This window comes from Protopterus annectens, chromosome 5.part1 (assembly GCF_019279795.1).
Source record: "Protopterus annectens isolate FY-2018-M chromosome 5.part1, PAN1.0, whole genome shotgun sequence".
Taxonomy (NCBI): Eukaryota; Metazoa; Chordata; order Ceratodontiformes; family Protopteridae; genus Protopterus; species Protopterus annectens.
In genome coordinates, this window is record NC_056736.1 from 89838635 (window position 1) to 89859006 (window position 20372).

The following is a 20372-nucleotide window of genomic DNA, read 5'->3' on the forward strand; positions in this document are numbered from 1 at the left end:
CAGGTCAACCTAGCTCTTATTCCCCAAAGCTGTTAATGGCTGTTCATTCCACCTCTACACACTGGCTCCTCCAAACTGGATACTTCTCATTTTCTGGAAGTTACCTAAAATACATCATGTTGGACACAGTCAGGGCTTTATCCTCTAAGCCACAAAACCAGCCCTACTTTCAAGTTTGCTTGGCTTATAACAAGAAAAGGAATATGTAGTCAAAGGAAAATCATATAGTCACTCCCACAGTGGTGACAGCCTGTATCATCCTAAAGTAATCACTGACTATATCCAAAAAGGCCTGCCTGATCAGCATTTTTGCCATGACGTGAGCACCCAGAATACTACTCCTGATATCCTCCTTAGAAGACGACGATGACCACAGCCAAAACATCCAGCAAAAGCACATATCTAAGCCAGATGCTCTGGCCACAGCATCTGTACAATCAAAATTACTCTGAACCATATGGAATCGCATCAGAAAGGCCAAAACCAAGGTATAAAGTAGGCCATCCTTGAAATCAGACACAAAGATCAAACTTTTCTAATGCTTGGGCCATGAGGTAGGACATGAACCTGGGTGGATCAGATGAAGTGAGCAGTTTAATTTGCAACATGACAGAGATGTACATTCCTTTAGTATGTCACTAGAAAGTTTCTGACCCATTACCAGGCAGCAGAGTTAACATTTCTGTGTTTTTTAGGGTATATGTTAGACTGTGGAGACTATGTATGAGTCATACTAAGTTATGGAACCATTCCATTCAACTGGGGGAGTCTACAGGGCGATGTTTTAAAACAGTACCCCCAGTCATTTACGTGCAGGAATGAGCATGGCCAGAGTGATTGACATGCCTAGTGGCTGTGATGTACTATGCAAATGATGCATGACTGACATAGCATGCAGATTTGCTGGCGATATCAAGAACATTCATTGTCTAATCATAGTTTACCCGCGATCTCGGAGTTGTTATATTTAAGTAGTGGAGGGGTGCAGGGGGGTTTTCCTCCCTGCTAAAAAGCAAGAGAAAAAAAAAGTAATATTTGCTTTCTGCTTTTTAACTGGTTAGACAAGTTAACTGGTAATGCCCCTATGCCTTAGGGCAAACTATCTTTTAATGGCAAGGTGGATATAAGGTTGCCCTGTACAAGCACAATGTTTCTCCCCTGGATTACAGCTCTGTTTGAATTAAATTTGCTAATAGTTTTTCTGAATGAAACACCGTTATCTTACATTTAAAAGGCTGATAGCCACGCAGCTGTAGTATTTACAGACTGTTGATTTCCAATGTTTTCTTGTCGTCACAAGAAAGAAATACTTCAGTGTACCTACAAAACATGCTACTTTCTGTTTGGGACAGCACTGGGGGGTTGCCTGTGTCTGAAGGTGTGTTAAGGACCAGCCCCATTTACCCCACCTCTACGGGAATGTTTAACTGTGCATAACTGATTATTTTATACATCTTTTCCACATGGCAGCAATCCTGGATGAATATTCATGCGGGCGAACAAAACATCAGCATGTTTATTCAACAGTATAGAAAAAATCACCATGTGCTGGGTCTTGGGTGGGGTTTGGGCGGACCTTGCTACTGAGCACCTGGGGGGTATTGTAAAACAATGCAGTCTACAGGATGCCTGCCTTCTTGGAGGCTGCAGCAGCAGATTCAGGGTGCATTCAGACTTCTAAAATGGCATTACTGATAACTGGCTCCATGGTAGGAATGATCCACGGATCCTCTCTTTCACCAAAGTATACTTCAAGATACTTCTCTGAAGAACTGACAAAAGTGTGAGGTCGTTCATACTGGATCTCAACAGACAAAGTATCATGAAAAGATGGGTCAACCTAGCAGGTGGAGGAATTATTGTGCCAGTATGTTTCAAACACAGTAGACTACAGCTCTTCTGATTTCTCAAAGAAAACCACGATGTAATCCTGTATCCCCATTACCTCTAGCAGTAGGATCACTCTCAGTCTTGTGCCAGATGAATATCTAACACATCAGGCATCAAATAACAGGGATCTTGTAAATGTGCACCACTAAAGAAGATATGCAAGCTTCTGTCATATCTGACAATGGCATCAGGCTGTATTTTATTTATTTGTTAAATGATTATGTCACTGGACACCAGTATCCCTTTTCAGGGGTGACACAGGAGTACTGCCTGGTTAATCAAACAGAGGTTGAAAGAAACAATCAGGGAACTACATGAAGAATCTCACTAACAGCTCATAGCCTTAATCCTCTGTGCTAACTACGTTACCTAAGGGTACGGGTCCTACATATGTGACTCATGCTACATTAAACAAGCATTTAGCTGAGCTGAAGGACTTAAGCTGCAAGCCCCAGTGTGGGACATCTAACAGTGCTCTCCTTCTACCTGGGTTGACTGACCCCAATATGCTGGAGGGAAACCATAGAAAAGGAGAACATGGCTTCATGTTCACTCCATCTTCAGTGGGTGACTAAACAGGCCACTCCCTAAGATCAAGATGGTCAGCCCAATCTCCAGCCAATGAATAAGAGGCTGTGTTGAAACCCACCAAGGTGGGAAACAGGTGCATGCCTCTTCCAAGGCGAAGGAGTGACATAGGTATTAAATTCAAGTGTGGGAGGTGTAACCAGTGTACACATATATTTGAAACTGGTCACCATTTTGTGTTGAATGGTTATAAAATATACATTCATTCACATTACGACTGTTCTTCTAAGAACGTGGTGTACTTAGCCAAATGTTTAGAATGCCCCGTATTCTACGTGGGTAAAACTGCTAGGCCATTTAAGACAAGAATATATGAACATATTTCTGATATAGCAAAAGGAGTCAAAACTAATGCACTAAGCAGGCATACAGAGAAAAATAAGTCACAAGTTTCGTTTCTTGGTCATTCAAAATATTATTAATGACGTACAGGGTAGGGTTATACCTGAAAATTTAGATGCTTGTGAATTACGTTGGCAGCTGAGTTTGAATGCCACTGTTTACCCAAGAATAAATGGATGTACCAATTTATTGAGTATATTGAAGTTGAAAAGAAATGGTTGCATTTTATAGGGTTCTTACAGAGTTTTTTATAGAATTATTTATTACAGTTTGTAGAGGTTTGCACATATTATTTAAGTGTATATTATTTATATAACTACACAAATGTATAAAAGATACTAACTCTGTGTTGTTATATTTTAGGACATGTGTTTTTAAATGGAATAGATTCCAATTAACTCAATAATTAATTAAAAATGGGAAGGGTATAAAAGGGAAGTGTTTAAGAAAGGGAGTTGTTCTGATGAAGTCTGATTCATGTAACAGATGAAAGTGCTCAACTGTATGTTCTGAATAAACCTGTGTTTTTTAGGAGTACCTCGGTGTTCTTCTGCTGGTGTGCACCAAGTTTGGTTTGTTTCTTTTTGCCCACGGTTACTATCCTTAATACTCAAGGTTGAGATGAACATCTGAGAGGATCAGAAGGTCATTTCAGAAATAAACTTACCGTAGAGAGGTTATGCCTCAACCCAATCTCAGAATTTTTGGTCGTTTTGGCTATGCTTTATCTAACACCTGGGAATGCATAGTGGACCCTCTTACTAGTACCTTCAAAAGGAGATTTCAAATGCTGTCATCTTTTTAGCACAAGACAGGAAAAAAATTTTCTTCAGGGCATCAAGTACAATGACCGAACTTCTAACATTTGTGGCATATGATATCGTCTTCCTCCATAAGACAATATGCACACTATCACTCTGGGTCTTGGCTAGCAATGTTTTGGCAACATTCACTGTATGGATTTATATGCAAGGGCATAAATACAAGAACTTTACAATGAAAACCTGGATCAATATCCAAACTGTGCAAGTGGTACAAAAAGATCTAGCAGGCTCTGAGGACACAGAACAGAGGATAGGTGTGTATATGTAGTGTGACAACAAAGCATGGACTTGTAACAACCAATCACACCAAACAGTAACTGGTAAAAAGTACGAACCCAACATGTGTAATTTTCTCCTCCACTTGCACTTGCTTACCATGGGACATTAAAAATTACTGCAAAAATGTTCTAACTGTGACTTAAAGACTGAAACATGACACAAACACAAAGCACAAAGTAAACTCATTTAAACCTTCAGTAAAAAGTCAGAACGGGAAAAGATCCGCAATTCTCATGAGGGTGAACTCCAATCATTGGTAAACAAGAAATGTAGACCATGTAGTAGAGTTCCTTAAATAATGAGACAAATGCAGAAGTAGTGCAGGGAATATGTCAAAAGTCTGTTCAGGAGAGTTATGAAAACATTGCAAAAAGGAGCTGTAGAAGGAAGCATCCCGAAAGGAAGACATACTTACTTGCCTTGGCAGGACAGGGCTGCTCACTGGTTAACTAAGATGTAGAGAAAACTAAAAATGTGAGTGTGCTGGCTAACAATTCTTAGTCTGGCACAAATGAGACAAGACACAATTTCTACATGCAGACAGGCTGCAGTCAAACAGAAAAACTGTTCAGATTTTTAAAATATACGGGTTAAATAAGAGTTCAGTCACTTTCTTATAGTCTGATTTGAATTAAACTATACAACGGATGGCAAAGGAAGCAAGTGAGGGAGAAGAGGAGGAGGAGGAATACTGATGACATAGGTTTGGACATCATCTAATTCAATCACATATATGCTGCATATGTTTTGGCTTTTTACTGCAAGTCTCTTATAAAAAAGGAATTTAAATAACTTGCAGTTTGTGGACTATGCAATAATACCTAAAATGTTCACAACTTTACTACAGTGCATGGACATAACACTTTTACCATATCAGATGATCTACAATGGACTCTTCTTGACTGGTCAGTGGCTGGGTTGATTTTCTCCACCAATCACAATTTAGCTTTTTTTTTTTTTACTTTAAGCTGCAGAACCCAGGGATGTACATGCCTGCGATGTCATGCACCTGCAGTATAAGCTCAACTATTTCACCCTTCATTCTAAACACTAGCAAGAACACTTGTCACAAAACATGAAACAACAATGAAAAATTGTAACCTACGCTGCTAGCAACTAATGTACAAGTATATACTTGCACAACTTACTGATAAGTCCATCAGTAAAGTCTAGATAGAGGAGCTGTCCAAGCACGACAGACAGGTCACTGGCAGAGTATTTAGAATTCATCAATGCTGTTTTTCTCATAAATCAAGTAATATAGTAAAAACATTGATTAAAGCTAACATCAGGTACCCTGCCAGATGGGTAAAAATCGGACTGAATCCCAAGCACAAAAATCATCAGGAAGGGAAGGAGGTTGAGGATAGCCCCAGGTACTGAGCTTCTGAAGCCCAAGCTAAGAATAAAAGATGTAACAAATGTAACCTGATTCCTGGAGATGGTAACGTCTGGTGAAATTGTAGACTGATTATCAAGTGGCTGTGGCATAATGTCTGTAGTGGAGGCATTTCTGAAGCAAGAGGTGAAAGCAGCCTCAACTGAAGTGTCTTTCACTGCCTCATTTTCAAATCAGCAGTTAGCCACCTGAAATAAAATACTGAATCTGGCAGTCTACTTACAAGGGGTCTGCTTCCCTCAACACAGCTGTTTTGTCTCCCTAACCTCATACAACCACTAACCACTTCAGGTAAAACATCAGCTGATGATGCATGCACACTTCTCTCAGGATTCTGCTCAATTAAATAAAATAAGAAAATGAAGGAACTAACTCAGGGAAATTCAGAAATAATTTTCATAAGAAAATGTAGGTTAGTCCTACATAAAGTGTGACTCTTGGGAAATATATAATATATACATAAGAGCCTGCAACTCCAAAATCTTGAAGCAGAGGTAATGGCCAATGGAAGAAGCATTTTTCAATGAGACTAACATTAAATCCAACAGGCTGGTTTGACTTTGGGATGAGTAAAGTCTTTCAGCCATAAAGTTCATATTCCATAGAGGAGAGGATTCTTCAAAGGAGGGCAAAATTAACTACTACTTCAAGGAAATGTCTGACTGGCCAGTGCTGGACAACAGTCCTGTACTAGTTAACATGGTATGATGAGCAAAAACAGATGACACACTGGGCAACAGTCTTGTACTAGTTAACATGGTATGATGAGCAAAAACAGATGACACATGCACCCTGACTGGGACAAATGCAGCCCAGATCATATAGATTCTTGAAATGCAAAAGGATGACCTGCAGACTTACTAGGGTGAAATAGGGTATTGTTTTGCCAAAATGGAAAAACGTTTTACCAAAAGCCTAAGTAAATCTGTCTGGTGGAAGGTTTCCTAGAAGCCACTCCTGCTGAAAGACAGAGTGGAATCATAAAAGCTCTATCAGCAAGTGATATCAGAGGTGATCTGGTATTTGCTTTAAATAATCCAGCCACTGGGACTCCTATTGCTAGTACTGACACAGTTTATCATATTGCCAAGGACTAGACAGCCAAAAATTATGCCTTTCTTGATCACAGTGGCTGATGAGAATTTTTATGTCCTTTCTAAATTTTGTGATGAGATAGGAAGAGAAATTTCCCTTATCAAAGGATGTAAACCACATACAATGTAACCACGCACCCCCACCTTGTAGATATGAGCACAAAAGGGGAAGAACCACATTCTCCTGAATGGTAAAAAGACTAATCTTCCAGACTGCCCTACTTCCACAAAATATGATGCAGACTCTGCTCCAAAAATCAGGAGCTCCAGGAGAAGGCTAGAAGTGCAATTCAAAAAGTTCAACATTTTAACTTCCTTTCATAATTGACCTGCTGAGAAAGAGAAAGTAATCCATTCTTCTGTGGGCCACTGCCAATGGTGTATGACATCTTTGTACAATGATTATAACTACATGGCCCCATATTTTTTCTGATACCACAAGATGGATTGGATGCTGGACCAGATTACAAAAGGTTCCGTGTGAAACTTCACTTCCAAGGCCCTCTGGACAAGCAAGGTCTAGCTGGTTAAAATAAAGGTCCATCTCCACAGGGGGACCACAGCTCTTGAATTCTGGGAGAGCTAAGGTGATTCCCCCAATCTGCCAGCAAACCTTCCATCATCAGGACTTGTGATTGGTACAAGCTGCATGAATGGAAAGCCTACGTGAAGGCTGGTAGGGATGGTGCCCCATTACAGGGTTCATTAACATGGCTCTGAGGTTAGAAAAGGACCTATATGCCCATGGTGGCTATGCAAAGTACAGTTTTGTACCTACCATAAATGTAGATGTTCGAAGATCCACATTGCTGCAGTCCTTACTTAAGGGTAGTCCGCTGTCCTCGGTCGGCCCGAATACCAAAGTATTAGGCTGACGTCGGACATGGGCGCCTAGATCTGACATCAGAGCGTCAGGGTATAAAGGCGCATGACCGACGTCATATCCTCAGTCTTTTCTTGCCCCAGATGTCAGAAGGCCAAACCAGAAAGGCCACAGCCAAAAACAGAATACCTCCCCAAAACATGCCCAACAACAACCATCACCTAAAGCATAGCACCAAGTCAAACTACAGTGGGGAAGGAGGAAGGGTAAATTGGACTGCAGCAATGTGGATCTTCGAACATCTACATTTATGGTAGGTACAAAACTGTACTATGTTCTTCATCTCACATTGCTGCAGTCCTTACTTATGGGTAGAATCCCAAAGCAACGGGAAAGGGAGGATGGTAAAAGTCATAAAGCATTAGGGGCCGCTAAAATGCCCTGTAAAATTGCAGTGGCAAATCCAGCCCTAGACTTAGAATAAAGAGGAAGGTGGTAATGTTTAGAAAAGGTATGCACTGAACTCCAAGTAGCTGCCTCCAAAATGTCTTTTGTAGCTACCCCCCTTAGAAAGGCCGTAGAAGTAGCAGTAGCCCTAGTGGAATGAGGCCTGATTCCAGCAGGAATCTCCTTACCATGATGGGAGTAACAGAAAGAAATACAAAACCCAATCCATTTAGAAATAGTTTGTTTTGAAACAGGTTTACCCTGTGAACCCAAAGCAAAAGAAACAAACAATTGCTGAGCCTGTCTGAACTCCTTGGTTCTGCTCAAATAATAACGCAACTGCCTGTGAATATCCAAAGTATGCAAAATTTTCTCCCCTTTATTTTGGGGTTTGCATAAAAAGTAGGCAAATGAATAGTTTGATTTAAGGCCACACTAGAAACCACTTTAGGCATAAAGGAAGGATTAGTACGCAAAGATACCCTATCCTTATGAAAAATCAGGAAAGGCTCCACTGCCATGAGGGCCTGTAATTCAGAAACCCTTCTTGCAGAGGTAATGGCCAACAAAAAGCAGTTTTCCATGACAAATACTTTAACTCGGCAGTAGCTGCAGGCTCAAAAGGTTGTAGAGTAAGTTTTTCCAACACAAAATTGAGATCCCAAGCAGGAGTAGGAGCTCTACGTGGGGGTCTTATATTCTTTGCCCCTCTAAGAAATTGCTTAAACCAAGGATGAGAGAATAAAGGAGGGTCACAATCATAGTGAGCAGAAATGGCTGCAGCATGAACCTTTATTGAGGAGAAAGACAAACCCTTGTCCAATAGCTCAGTAAGATATTGAAGAGCAAAACTTAAATCAGGTTTGGAGACATCAAGGTCCTTTCCTTTGCTCCAAATAAAAAATCTCCTCCATTTATCAGTGTAAACTTTCCTGGTACTAGGCCTCCTGGCCTCCAAAATAACATTCAAAACTTGTTGTGGAAGCTGAGACCCTCCAGAATCTAAAACAGAATATGCCAGGCTGTTAGATGCAGAGACTGAATCTTGACATTGAGGAAGTGAGTGTCCTCTTGTGACAAAAGGTGCGGAATCAAAGGCAGAGGCCATGGAGGTTCTCGTACTAAACTCCTCAGTAGTGGGTACCAGTGTTGTCGAGGCCAATCCGGTGCTATCAAAATCATGGTTGGCTTGTCTTGTCTGGCCTTCAAAAGTACCTTGGGAAGAAGAGGCAGAGGTGGAAAGGCATATACATGCAGATTGTTCCAACTGAATGATAGAGCGTCCACCTTCCAAGCTGTGTGATGAAACATTTTTGTGCAAAACTTTGGCAACTGGTAATTTAGTGGAGAAGGAAACAGATCTATGTCTGGAGTTGCCCATAACACTGTCAACTGTTGAAATACATGAGGATCCAATTTCCACTCGTGAGGATCCACTATTTGTCTGCTCAATACATCTGCTAAGGAGTTCTGTGCTCCTGGTAGAAACCTTGCCTGAAGATTGAGGTGTAGATTGAGAGCAGTTTCCCACAGAATCATCGCTTGCCTGCAAAGAGGGTAAGAATGGGTTCCCCCCTGCTTGTTGATGTACCACATGACAGTAGTGTTGTCTGTTTGAATCAACACCTGCCCTGGGTGAAGTAAATCTTTGAAAGCTATCAATGCAAACTGGACTGCTAACATTTCCTTCAAGTTGATATGCAAATGTTGGAGTTTGACAGGCCACGTGTTTTGCACCCATTTTCCATTGAGGTGTGCTCCCCAAGCCTTGTCCGAGGCATCTGTCGTTAGAATCTGACTCGCCTCTGGCCGGGTCACAGAGAGTCCCTTGTTTAGGTGACATTCCTGAGCCCACCACAAAAACTCCTTCTGAATGCAAGGTATTATCTGAATGACAGTGTCTAGATCTTGGCAGTGCTGTGTCCACACATTTTGAGATACCATTGAAGCTTCCTCATATGCAATTTGGCATTGGGAAGCACCAGAATACAAGATGCCATGAACCCCAAGGCTTGAAGGACTGTCCTTGCAGTCAGCCTGGACTGTAGAGACATTTGCTGGAAATAAAGAGAAAGGCTTCTTTGTTTGTCCGGGGTCAAAAGGCCATCTGGGAAGCTGTATTCAGTCTCACACCCAGAAAGCACATGTCCTGAGAGGGTACTAGACTGGACTTTGTTTCGTTCACAGAATACCCTAGGCATCTTAACACTGCCATCACATACTGTAGATGATGAAGAAGTTCGTCCTTTTCTTGTGCAATAATCAGGCAGTCGTCCAAATAAGGATAAATCTGTATTCCTCTTAGTCTGAAAAATGCTATCACTGGAGCCAGAACCTTTGTGAACACTCTGGGCGCAGTAGATAAGCCAAAGGGCAATGCAGAGAACTGATAATGTAAATTTCCAGCCCGAAAACGCAGGTACCTCCTGCAACTGGGCCTGATAGGAACATGAAGGTAAGCCTCTTTGAGATCCAGAGTAACCATCCAGTGATCTTTTCCCAACAGAGGTAAAAGTTGTTGTAAAGTCAGCATCTTGAACTTTGGAATGTCCAGGTAAGTGTTGAGGATAGATAAATCCAAAATTGGTCTCCACGTGTTCCCTTTCTTTGGAACTAGAAACAGACGAGAATAAAATCCTAGGCCCACTTCTGACAGAGGAACTGGCTGTATAGCTCCTATTTGAAGAAGTAAAGAAATTTGTCTGTGAGCCTCCATCCTTTGCCGAGGAGGGACGTCTGGCATGCCTTTGAAAGGAGGCATGGTGTGGAAATAGAACTTGTAACCTCGGTTTATAATGTCCAATACCCATTTGTCCTGGGTGACTAAATGCCAATTTTGCTTGAAAAGAGCCAACTTTCCTCCCAAAGGAGCTGCCAGGCAAGAAGAATCTGGCAGCTGAAAATGCAGGTCATTGGGCCTGTTTACGAAAGGACTGGCCCCTGCCCTCACCAGCAGATTGAGCAGGCGAACTCCATTGTCTCGGCCTGAAGGTACTGTGAGCTCTGCCCCTACCACGCCTAGATCTACCCCTAGACTGAGAATCAGAAGAAGGGTACGTCCACCCCTTAGTAGGCCAATTTCTACTAAACTTTGGAGGTTGTACCTGCAAAAAATCTTTAACAGTCTGCATAGACTTAGCCTTGTCTTCCATTTTCTTTAAGACAGACTCCACAGGAGGACCAAACAAAACTTCAGACTGTAAAGGGGCATCCAGAATTCTAGACTTAACATGCTCAGACAAATTCTGATCCTTAAGCCAGGCGTGCCTACGAATAACTGAACCAGTGGTAGCCACCCTAGAAGAAGCCTCCGAAAACAAAAAATTTCAGAACGCCGAACGGCACTTGCAACGCTGCTTCTGCATCGGACCATGCGGCAAAAAAGACTGAGGATATGACGTCGGTCATGCGCCTTTATACCCTGACGCTCTGATGTCAGATCTAGGCGCCCATGACCGACGTCAGCCTAATACTTTGGTATTCGGGCCGACCGAGGACAGCGGACTACCCTTAAGTAAGGACTGCAGCAATGTGAGATGAAGAACATCTACTGGCATCTTGAAATCCAGTGCAGCACCCACAGCCCCAGGTATGGCAACAGCTGACTGTGTCAGTCATCAATCCTAGAAGCTAAAGTACAGCCCATGCCTGGATTGTCTACTACATCTGCCAGGCAGTGTATCTTCTAACTCCTAGGTCCCCTTTACATAAAAGAAAAACTGACAATGCAGAATACCCACCTATGCATAAAGAGCCATAGCTACGTGTTGTGGTGCTCAATGCAGTTCTGCGATATGGTGTGTCCCCCCCCCGATCTCTGAGGAGCTTCACAATCAATCTGGTGCCTCCTATACTCTTAAGTATTCTCATCCAAGTAGAAGATGGAAAAAAAATCCCCTGAACAGCTCAGGAGAAAAAATTTTTTTTTTTGAACTGCAGAAAGCCGCTTGCTACAACTATAACAAGTGACTTGCTACAGTATAAATCAGAAGCACAGAACAAAAACTACAGTGCTTTAGCCCTTATTACAAATGCAATACTGGTATTGAAAAACTGAATCTTGGTACTGTACTACTACTACTACTTGGTATCTCTGGAGGATGGTGTCCCGGCACCTTGCGCCTGGGGCAGCTGCCCCCTTCACCCTATTCTAGCTTCAGTACTGTATGCACAAATTATAACAGTCTAAAACTGGATCAGAAGAAACTACTCTAATTTTATGATCAACTACAGAAATAATCTTGTGCACATGGTCTTTTACAGGGGCATGTACCAGATGTTGTGCAGCACACAAAAGATGCCCAGAAGCACTTGTTCCAAGGATGAGTCATTGATAATGATAGGTCTGCATCTAACACTGCTGACACCAGCACAATTTTTCCTTAGAGTGCATTCTTGCAACTACAATTCAAGCTTCCATCATCCAGTCTATGAACCATAAAGCCCCAGTATAGAAAGACCAGTTTCTTGGTCCAAGACACCCAACTGGGCTCATAAAACACACTAGAGCAGAAGTCTTCAGTCTCAAGTATCCCTAACCCAGGACCAGGATACTCTAGAGACTGTTCCATGTGAACAGGGTGGTCATCAACTGACTTGGGGGGGGGGGGGGATGTATGGCATCTATGGTCTGGAAAGCACTACTCAGGCTGGGAGCCGAAGTAGGCATATTCTAAGTCCCTTTTTCATCCACTGACGCACAGGATGAGTGTGGGTACAAACCTTCACTAGTCTGTTCAGCACCTGTGAAGACCAGAAGGTATTTAACAATGGACTCAAGTCCAGGGGGAACAGACCAGATAACCTCACAGTACTGATCACTGTGACAGTTGCTCATTTGAAACAAAGAGGGCTTTTTGTATTAATTTCCACAAAAGGAACTTCCAAATGACATTTTATTCCTGACAGAAATGTATACAGAGAGGTTCTCTTACCAATGTCTGCAGTTGGCAGAGTTGTAACCCAACAACATTAGGGTGTTTCTCTACCACAGTACAGACAATGCCAGTGTGGGTCTCAGCTGATTAATTGATGACTAAACAGACACTTAGTAGATTTATCTCCAGGTAGTGAGTTCAGGAATATTTTTACTGACATGTATTTGGAGTGAAATCTAAATTGTCTGAGTGGCAGAAATGAACAAGTGAAAGTTTTTTATATATATATATATATATATATATATATATATATATATATATATATATATATATATATATCCATTGTTCCAATTCCAGCAACAACGGGTAGAGCTCAGATTAAACAATTCTGATTACTTCTAACAATGAGTAAGAAAATACAACAAGAAGGTGGAAGAGTAATGATATTTCTCCCATTAAAGGGCTTACTATATTAGTAAAACAACTGTATGAATGAGAACTAATTGGAAAAACAGAAAATATTAATAAAAAACAGAAGTGATAATTAAGGAAACAAAACATGAAAGTGGTGGTAAAAGGACGACTTTGGGTAGCTTGCAGACACAGACTTATTGTCTAAAATGTTAACTATAAAAGCTTATTATATCATTTTACTCTGTTTATCCTCCTTTTCCACTTCAAGTTACATTCCACCATACATTATGCTTTATATAATTTTATGTATGTTACATTAAAAATCAAAAACTTTTCTTCTATTTACATATTCAGTAGTAAAACACAAAATCTGCTGAAGTTATACCATAAATAGATAAGTTCCCTGTTCTATTCCTCTTATATTATTATCCCCCTTTTCCTTCCATCATATTAAAAAAAAAAATAAAGCTATAGTCTATGGAATACAAAGATGCAGTCTTGACTACAACACTGATAACCAAAGTTTGAAAAGCACCTGAGAAGGGAATGATGAAAGTAAGCAGCATATGCTAGTATACCCAGCCTTGGGGAAGGGAGATGGTTGTTTTTCAGTTGCCTAATTATTCTAGAGTAAGTGAAGGCATGCAAAATGCCAAGAGCTGTGGATCAGGAAAGAGTGGACTTAGAAATCCCAAGCCAGTGACAGGAGTCCTCACGGGCATGTAGGAAGGATAGAAGATACCACCTGCAGTTATGCAGGTGCTCATTCCAGTCACCAGGTGGCAGAGTTAGGGCTAAAATAAACTCTGTGCCCTTGTTGGCATCCCAGTAATGACAAGAACCTTCATGGCTGCCTGAATGATGGCCCAGCCAGATCTTAATCCAATGATGGGGATACCCAGTAGGCTAATGGGATCAAGACCACTGAGGGAAGGCCTGATGGTTAACAGGTACATGGTTAAAAGTACTTGGGGAAAAAAGCCCTGTTGGTCTCACAGACCAGGCTTGTTTTATGCAGCCAATGATACCATGGCATGCAGCAGCACTGGGCAATGACAATCGTAAGTGCAGGAGCCTCAGAGAAAAAATGTGAAACTGACTGGTGCGAGGCTGAACTAAATTACTGTAGCAGCAAAGAAAGTCACTAATATCAGATTGTACTACCACTTGAAACAAGACAAACATTCAAAACAATGGCTTTCTTATACATGGACTCTAATCTAATACCTAAACTTCTTAACACTGTATTTCTTTTTCTAAGAATTTCATGCCTTGCTCCATATAATACATAGACGAAGTCCTGACTAAGATTCAAAAGACCCAGGATTAAGCTGCAAAGGATGGGAGAAAAAAAGTCAACACCAGTTCATCCATCCATCCATCCTGGGGGAGGAAAGCAGACTGACTGAATGCGACATCAGTACCTACTGGACAGAAATGTGCACAGCATACAGCAAATAAGTCAGGATGTGTACTTGGCTCTGCCAAACTGCATTCACATGATAGTTTTCATACAGCATGCGTGGGAATGTGCAAACCCACAGGGAAGGGAAAGTACAGTTTTGTACCTACCATAAATGTAGATGTTCGAGTGTATACACTGCTGCAGTCATTACAGTTGGGTTACCCTGCCGTCAGGCGGTCCCCTCAGTCGGCCTGAGTTCCAAAGTCTTGGTCCGGCGTCGGTTGCTGTCGCTTCTTCCCTGACGTCAGTGCGACAGGGGGTATATAAGATGCAGCCGACGCCATTTTCTTCAGTTTTTCTTGCCCCAGATATCAGGTGCACCCCAAAAAGGTAGGCAATGCAAATTGCTAATAAAACATACATATGAAAAGCAATCAAAAACTTTCAGTTACCAGCAAATACTCTCCACAGGTAGTAAAGGGTAGAAGACTTAGGTACGTACCAGCAAGTAAGAGGGGAAGGAGGGAGGGTAACCTGGACTGCAGCAGTGTATACACTTGAACATCTACATTTATGGTAGGTACAAAACTGTACTATGTTCATCGTGTTACACTGCTGCAGTCATTACACTTGGGTAGAATCCCAAAGTTGAGGTAGGGTGGCTGGTTCTATAAGGCATTAGGGGTGACTATAAGGCCCTGCAGCACTGCAGTGGCAAAGCCAGCTCTGGATTTAGAATAAAGAGGCAGATGGTAATGCTTGGTGAAGGTATGTACAGAACTCCCAAGTTGCTGCTTCCAAAATGTCCTTGGTAGGTACTCCTCTGAGGTAGACAGTTGAAGTGGCTGCTGCCCTGGTGGAATGAGACCTAATGCTGTTAGGTACAGTTTTCCCATGGTGTGTATAGCAGAAATGTATACACAGTGTCCTATCCATTTTGAAATAGTCTGTTTTGAAATGGCTTTTTCCTGTGCTCCTGCAGCATATGCTACAAACAATTGCTCAGTTTTTCTGAAAGCTTTGGTTTTGTCAAAGTAGAAGTGTAACTGCCTGTGTATGTCCAAAGAGTGGAGAAGTCTCTCCCCTTCATTCTGTGGGTTTGGACAAAAGGTTGGCAAGTGAATAGTTTGGTTTAGAGCCACACTTGATACCACCTTTGGCATAAAAGTAGGGTTTGTTCTTAAAGACACCCTGTATTGGTGAAAAATGATGAAAGGTTCCACTGCCATTAGTGCCTGTAATTCTGAAACTCTTCGTGCTGAGGTTATTGCCAGGAGCAGAGCAGTTTTCCAAGAGACATATTTTAAATCTGCTGAGTTAGCTGGCTCAAAAGGAGGTAAAGTTAATTTTTCCAACACGAAGTTGAGGTCCCAAGTTGGAGTTGGTTCTCTACGGGGCGGTCTTATGTTTTTAGCCCCTCTGAGGTACAGTTTTAGCAAAGGATTAGAAAAATATAGGTGGGTCCGTGTTGTAATGAGCAGAGATGGCAGAGGCATGGATCTTGATGGATGAAAAGGAGAGGCCTTTGTCCAGCATCTCAGTTAAATATTGTAGTATTTGAGGAATATTTGGGACAAGAGGGTCAAGGCTGTGAGCCTGGTTCCAGGCACAGAATCTCTTCCATTTATCCGAATAGGCTTTCCTGGTGCTAGGCCTTCTGGCCTCCAGAATGACATCCATAACAGCTTTGCAGAAAGGCATTGGTTGCTTGACTAAGAATCTGCCATGCAGCCAGGTTTAAAGTCTTTAGCTGGCTGTGAAGTATCTGATTGTTGTGCTGAGTCAGAAGATGTGGGATTTGAGGCAAAATCCAGAGTGGACCTTGTGCTAAGTTCTTTAAGATTGGGTACCAGTGCTGGCGTGGCCAGTCTGGGGCAATGAGGATCATCTTTGTCTTTTCTTGCCTGGCTTTTATGAGTACCTTTGGAAGGAGAGGTAGTGGTGGGAAAGCATATACCTGTAGGTTCTTCCAGCTGAATGAGAGGGCATCCACTTTCCATGCTTGTGGGTGGCAAGTCCTTGTGCAGAATTTCTGTAGCTGGCAGTTCATTGGTGATGCAAACAGATCTATGTCCGGGCTCCACCATTTTTGTGTCATCATTCTGAATATTTGTGGATGTAATTTCCATTCGTGCAGATCCATAATGTTTCTGCTTAAGTCGTCTGCCAGTGTGTCTTTCTCTCCTGTCAGGAATTGTGCTTGCAGATGAACTTGATAGGTTAGAGCTGTGTTCCACAAGGTCATGGCTTGTCTGCAGAGGGGATAAGAATGAATGCTCCTTGCTTGTTTATGTACCACATAACTGTGGTGTTAGGTCTGTCTTTAGTAGTAGTTGTCCTGGATGCAGAAGGTCCTTGAAAGCTGTAAGGGCATTTTGTACAGCTAGCATCTCTTTTTGATTGATGTGAAGACGCCTTTGTTCTGCGGGCCACTTGCCCTGAATACATTTTCCTGCCATGTGCGCTCCCCAGGCGTAATCCAATGCATCTGTTGTCAGTGTTTGCCTGGCTGTGGGTTGAGTGAAAGGCTGTCCCTTGTTGAGGTGACATGCTTGAGCCCACCATCAAAACTCCTGTTGAAGGCAAGGTATTAGTGGTATTACTGTTTCCAAACTTTGACAGTGTTGAAACCAGACACTCTTTAGGTACCATTGTAGTTTCCTCATACACAGTCTGGCATATGGAATTAGCAGTATGCAAGATGCCATGTAACCCAAGGCCTGCAGAATTTTTCTTGCAGGGAGTTGAGTCTTTGTTGCCATCAATTGAAAATATTGATTCAGTTGTCCTTGCTTGTCTGGCGTGAGATAAGCCACCTGGGCCGTTGTATTTAAGCTGGCAGCCAGGAATATTATCTCTTGTGAGGGCACTAGTTTTGACTTATTTTCATTTACTGTGTACCCTAGGCAACTTAATAACTTTTTTACAAATGCCAGATGCTTTAGAAAAATGTCCATGCTCTCTGCTTGAATCAGGCAGTCGTCCAGGTACGGACAAATTTGAATTCCTTTCTGTCTGAAAAATGCAATTACTGGTGCCATGCAATTACTGGTGCCAGGCACTTTGTGAAGACCCTGGGCGCAGTAGATAAGCCAAAGGGCAGTGCAGAGAATTGGTAGTGCGTTGAACCAGCTATGAATCTGAGGTATCTTTTGCAGTTTTGTCTGATAGGGACATGCAGGTATGCCTCCTTGAGGTCCAAAGTTACAAGCCAAGCTTTCTTGCCCAACATGGGAAGAAGCTGCTGTAGTGTCAACATTTTGAATTATGGAACATCCAGGTAAGTGTTTAGAGAAGAAAGATCAAGAATGGGCCTCCAGGCTTTGTCCTTTCTGGGAACCAGAAAGAGTCTTGAGTAAAATCCTTGTCCTTGCTCCTGTGTTGGTACCTTTTGAATAGCTCTCATGGCCATGAGTGCTGTAATTTGTCTTTGAGCCTCTGCCCATTGATGTGGTGGCATATTTGGCACTCCTTTTAACCTTGGCAGAGTGTGAAAGTGGAACCTGTAACCTTGAGACACAATGTTGAGAACCCATTTGTCTTTGGTGATCATTTGCCAACTGTGACAGAAAAGTGCCAGTTTTCCTCCCAAGGGGGCCGCCAAGAGAGAACTGTTTGGCAGCTGTAGTGGGAAGTCATTGGGGCTGTTTTTTATAAGGTTGAGGCTTGACTTCCCCTTCTTTCTGGGTTGATGCACCCCATTGTCGAGGCCTGCAAGGACCTTGTGGTTGACCTCTGTCTCTTGGACGTCTGTATCTCCCCCTTTGAGGTTTGTCTGTAACTGGAAAGGACCAATTCTTTGTTGGCCAATTTCTGCTAAATCGAGGAGGCTGAACCTGTAAGAAATCATTCACTGTTTGCATAGATTTTGCCTTATCCTCCATTTTCATTAATACCTCTTCTGCCTTAACACCAAATAAAACATCCTGCTGCAAAGGTGCATCCAATAATTTTGCTTTAACATGATCTGGTAACGTCTGTTCATTTAACCAAGCATGTCTTCTAATAACAGACCCTGTAACTGCTGCTTTACAGGAGGGCCGCTAATGAATCAAAACCACATTGAAAAGTATGTTTTCCCACTTGTTCAGCTGCATGCAATAAATCCTGCATTTCTTTATAATTAGGAGGATCTGAGTTTGGAAGCATCTTCTGTTTCAACTGAGACATAAAATATTGCTGATATTTTAGCATGTGAAACTGACAATTTAAGGCCCTCATTGCTAAAGTTGCTGATGTATATACTTTCTTCCCCCATCTGTCTAATGCTCTGGAATCTCTGTCAGAGGGGACTGGATTCTTTGCTGAAGAGGCCTTTACCCCTTTGGGGCCCTGAGAAATAGTTTCAGGGTCAGCAGCAGGGCTTTTATAAAGAAATTTGTGAGAGTCAGGGACTCTAGTATCTGTCTAGCTTAACTGGAGCAGGAGGCAAAGAATCAGAATTTAAACTGGATTCAGTATACACATCATCCACAATATCTAACACTGGTGGAATAGCAAGGAGTCTGTGTTGAGGTAATAAAAGGAAATCTCTGAGCCTTTTCTTGGATTCTGAATATTCCTGGCCCTCCCAATGGAAATGCTCCCTCATAGTATGCAAGGTTTCCCCAAAGGAGTAGTCCTCTGGCATAGAGGCTGAAGGAACTGATTCCTCAGCATCAGAATCCTCATAAGGGGGTAAAGAGTATCCTAGGTCTGAGGATGAATCTAGAGAGATGGATACCTGGTCGGATGAGTCATAGTCTGCATCCTGTCTAGGCCTTTTATCAGGAGGGGGATGGGACCCCCTGATCACAGTGATTAAGTCTTTGGCCATTTTGAGCATTTGTTTCTTAGGCATGGAGGCCTGTCTTGGCGAATGCTGAATTTGTTTCTTTGTTTTTAAAGGAGTTTTAGACTTAGCAGAAGATTTAATGGTTAACTGAGTAGGTCTGAAAACACCCTCTGAAGCTACAGGTTGTTTAGCTACTCCGGATCCCTCTGAAGGGTTAGTCTCGGTAGGCTGAAAATCTGGTGCGTCCGAAGGCCCAGCCATCTCCACGTGGGAGTCAGAGGTGGCCTGTGGTTCTAAAGAAGCGGTCATCAGGGGCTGCGGAGGCACCTCGCTGAAAACCGGAGAACCGGCGACTGGCCTAGAAGAGGCTTCGTAGTCAGTTTTGGGCCTCGGATGCCTGTCCTTGTCTTTGCATTTTTTGTGTATTCCGGTCGTCGGTAGTTCCGACGGCATGGTGTAATTGAATTTTCTGCCAAAACAATGTTGGGCAAAATCAAACAGACATTTATTGTGCGCTTGTTATACCTAGCACAAAACCGACAACCTGTGACCTCGTGGTCTGAGCCTAGGCATGGGATACAATAAGAATGGAAATCCTTATGAGGTATTTGCTTCCCACAAGAAATACAGTTATTAACTTTTACTGACATCGGTCTGAGGCAAGAAAAAGTTTCCCCAATGGGGTACTTAGCTTTGTAGAAGACTTCGGTTCTGGATTCGGAATGAAAATCTCAGGAGTCGGCCGACCGGCACTTGCAAACTGCTTTTGCTTCGGGCACCGCGCGGCAAGAAAGACGGAAGAAAATGGCATCGGCTGCATCTTATATACACCCCTGTCGCACTGACATCAGGGAAGAAGCGACAGCAACAGACGCCAGACCAAGACTTTGGAACTCAGGCCGACTGAGGGACCACTTGATGGCAGGATAACCCAAGTGTAATGACTGCAGCAGTGTAACACGATGAACATCTGCAGGCCTTCATCTCTGCAAGCATGTATGTCAAATGATGAAGGAGAGGGTTAGACTTCAAATTAGAAAATTCTTGATGACTACCTGGACAACTGTTTGTTTGTGTCTTTCAGCTTTTCCAGGTTAGGGGTCGCCACAGCGGAACTCCGGTCCGCTAATGATTGGGAGTAGATTTTTATGTGCAGAGTTGCCAGCCCTGACGCACAACCTTCAAACTGGACAATGGCCTCCCATAATTAGTCCTC

The 20372-nt window shown here is 42.5% G+C and overlaps 1 protein-coding gene across 1 annotated transcript in view; it reads right to left on the reverse strand.

The window, feature by feature from the left end:
• The window catches only part of MYCBP2 (MYC binding protein 2), a gene marked incomplete in the record, with an annotated part of 5088083 nt that overhangs the window by 2803208 nt on the left and 2264503 nt on the right, over positions 1 to 20372 (reverse strand).